This window comes from Saimiri boliviensis, chromosome 2 (assembly GCF_048565385.1).
Source record: "Saimiri boliviensis isolate mSaiBol1 chromosome 2, mSaiBol1.pri, whole genome shotgun sequence".
NCBI lineage: Eukaryota > Metazoa > Chordata > Mammalia > Primates > Cebidae > Saimiri > Saimiri boliviensis.
In genome coordinates, this window is record NC_133450.1 from 115,031,150 (window position 1) to 115,034,573 (window position 3,424).

Sequence of the window (3,424 nt, forward strand, 5' to 3'; positions counted from 1 at the left end):
TCTTCTTGTGGTATTGATCCTTTCACCATTATGTAGTGTCCTTCTTTGTCTCTTCTGATTTTTGTTGGTTTAAAGTCGATTTTATCAGAGAATAAAATTGCAATCCCTACTTTTTTTTGCTCTCCATTTGCTTGGTAGATCTTCCATCCCTTTATTTTGAGTCTGTGTGTGTCTTTGCGTGTGAGATGGGTCTACTGAATCCAGCACACTGATGGGTTTTGACTTTTTACCCAGTTTGCCAGTCTGTGTCTTCTGATTGTGGCATTTAGGCCATTTACATTTAACATTAATATTGTTATGTGTGAATTTGATCCTGCCATTTTGTTACTGGTTGTTTGTTTTGCCCATTGGTGGACACATTTTCCTCATTGCATTGTTGGTCTTTACCATTTGGTTCATTTTTGTAGTGGTTGGTACTTGATGTTGTTTCCTGTGTTTAGTGCTTCCTTCAGGAGCTCTTGTAGGGCAGGTCTGCTGGTGATGAACTCTCTCAATAATTGCTTTTCTGTAAACGATTTTATTTTTCCTTCACTTACGAAGCTTAGTTTGGCTGGATATGAGATTCTCGGTTGCAAGTTCTTTTCTTTAAGGGTGTTGAATATTGGTCCCCACTCTCTTCTGGCTTACAGGGTTTCTGCTGAGAGATCCGCTGTGAGTCTGATGGGCTTTCCTTCACGGGTGACCCAAGCTTTCCCTCTGGCTGCCCTTAGTATTTTTTCCTTCATTTCAACCCTGGTGAATCTGATGATTATGTGCCTTGGGGTTGCTCTTCTTGAAGAGTATCTCTGTGGCGTTCTTTGTATTTTCTGTATTTCAATGTTGGCCTGCTTCACTAGGTTGGGGAAGTTCTCCTGGGTAATATTTTTAAGAGTGTTTTCCAGGTTGGATTCATTTTCCCCTTCCTCTTCAGGTATACCGATCAAGTGTAGATTAGGTCTTTTCACATAATCCCATATTTCTTGAAGACTTTCTTCATTTCTTTTCACTCTTTTTTCTTTTCTTGCCTTCTCTTTTTATTTCATTGAGTTGATCTTCAATCTCTGATATCCTTTCTTCTGCTTGATTCATTCTGCTATTGAAACTTATGTATGCTTCAAGAAGTTCTGGTGCTGTGTTTTTCAGCTCCATCAAGTCGTTTATGTTCTTCTCTAGGCTGGTTATTTTAGTTAGGGTTTCATCTAATCTTTTTCCAGAGTTCTTAGTTTCTTTGCATTGGGTCAAAACATGTTCTTTTAGCTCAGAGAAATTTGTTGTCACCCATCTTCTGAAGCCTGCTTCTGTCAGCTTGTCAAAATCGTTTTCTGACCTGTTTTGTTGCCATGGTGGTGAGTCGTTGTGATCTCTCTGGGGAGGAGAGGCATTCTGGACTTTGATGTTTTCATCCTTTTTGTGCTGCTTTCTTCCCATCTTTTCTGAGTGGACATCCTTTCTGTTAAAGGTGGTGTTTTTTCTCCTGTATGAGGCCCTTTTTTTAAAACGGAGGTGTCATTGTGCCACTTGAGACAATCTGTCCCTTACCTGCCTGTGGAGGTGCTGCTGGGCTGCCTTGGTCTCAGCCAGGCTACTGTTTATTCTTTGCCTGGTTTCTGTACTGGTGAGATTAGCCCCATCTCCCAATGACAGGCTCTTTCCCTCTGCCAAACCCTCTGTTCCTGGGTGGAGAATGTGTTAACTGTGAAACTCTCCTGGGAGGACTCCAGTTGCTGGGTCTTGTCGGAGAGGGGCTGTCTGATCGTATCCCCCTCCCCACTTTCAACTCTCCCTTCTGTGGGATGGGCAGTTCCTTTTTGCAAGCTTTCTTGGTATTAGGCCAAATCTCTGCCCTGGTCTGTGCTAACAAGTCACCAGTCTGGCCGGGGCTGCCGGCCTGGGCTGTCACCCTGGTCTGTGACTCTGCATGGTTCTCAGCAAGGCAGCGTTTTCCTGGTCTGTGTGCTTCTGAAGTCATGAAGTGAATTGCTGTATTTGATTCAGAAAACTCAGGAGGTGATGCCCTCAGATCCTCCATGCCTGATACACTTTACAGGTGGGGCAGTGCCCTGCCTTGCCTCGCCTCAGCTGGATGCTTCTGGGCTGCTTTCACTGCCCTTTTTTTGGAGTTAATCCTACTGTTCAACCAGTCCCTTTAAAACAAAACTGGTACCTCACTTGGAGATGTGGATATAGCTCTGGTTCTGTCTCATTCAGTGGTAGCTGCAATTTGGAGAAGCTTCCTTTCACCTATCTTCCCCCCGTTTTTTTCAGTAGATTTATTTGTAGCCCAAATGACTTGGAAGTTATATGTAAAAAAAGGTGATGTCATTTCATATACACATCAGCTTGTTGATATCTGAGCACATATGAATTGGGAACCAAGTTTTACTTTGACTTGTCTTGCTTTGCCTTTTCTATATGCTAAATAATGAAAGAAGAGAGATAAACTGGAGCCCTAAGTGTATCTAAAGTTAAACTCATTCCAAATTAAAAAAAAATTATTCAGTTATTTTCTAAAAATTCTTATGACAAAGCAAATGGCCCTAGCCAGTTCTGTTGATGATGGGAAGCAAGCAAAGAAAAGAGAAGAAAACAGATATAAAAGGATTTTTCATATCAGTCAGGAAAGGTTAATCCTTCCTATTTCTGTCTCTCAATATCCTTCTAGTAGTTGTGCCAAAAATAACAAGATGATGAGCCATGCCCAGCAATGATCCCAGTGAGATCTTAGAAAATAAGATGTCTTGGGTGATGGACTCCAGTAGGAAGAGTCAGAGACAGTCCCACTGGACTCAAGGCTGCCTCTTCCTAGTAGCTCTGACTGCTACTCATACCATGGTCACTGCTACCCTCCTTTGGGAAAATATTTTGTTAATTTTCAATTTGTTTTGCTGATTACTAAAGGAATGCCCCAAAAGATTAAAAAAGGATATGAATTGATAATTAGCTAATTAATGAGAAAAATATAAGTGGCTACAGAATTTTTGAAAAGCCTCTCCTCAGGTCTGGTTTCACACTAGTAAGAACAGATACTACACTTGATCCTAGCCCAAAGTCTGAGAAGCAGTTAGGTTCTAGGTTTAAAATGACTGGATAACATTAGATATTTTTCTCATCACCTAGGAAACACCCAAATGTGACAGAGGTACAAGACTCAGACATACTAACTCCATTTTTGATTAAACTAATAGACTTTTGAAACTCAGAACCACAAAATAGAAGGCAAGGCTGCCCAAAGTTGTAATAGGCAACAGGGAAGGAGGAAAGAAGCGGAACATGCATGCAGCTGCAGATCTCAGAGAAAGCTGGCAGAGCACAATTCTCCTTCCACTGGCACAGCCTGAGAAGAACAACTCATTTGATACAGTGGGAATGGAGTGCATATGTTGGTTCACTGTGCCTTCCTGGATTTTTTTTTGGTAGAAAATATAAAAAATATGATGGTTTGACA

The 3,424-nt window shown here is 41.4% G+C and overlaps 1 non-coding gene across 1 annotated transcript; it reads right to left on the reverse strand.

Moving 5' to 3' along the window:
* Window positions 1-2,854: 2,854 nt before the first annotated feature.
* Window positions 2,855-3,041, reverse strand: LOC120361420 (U2 spliceosomal RNA). Its single transcript, XR_005577617.1, has one exon. It is a non-coding gene; the product is annotated as a U2 spliceosomal RNA (small nuclear RNA).
* Between the last annotated feature and the right edge of the window lie 383 nt (window positions 3,042-3,424).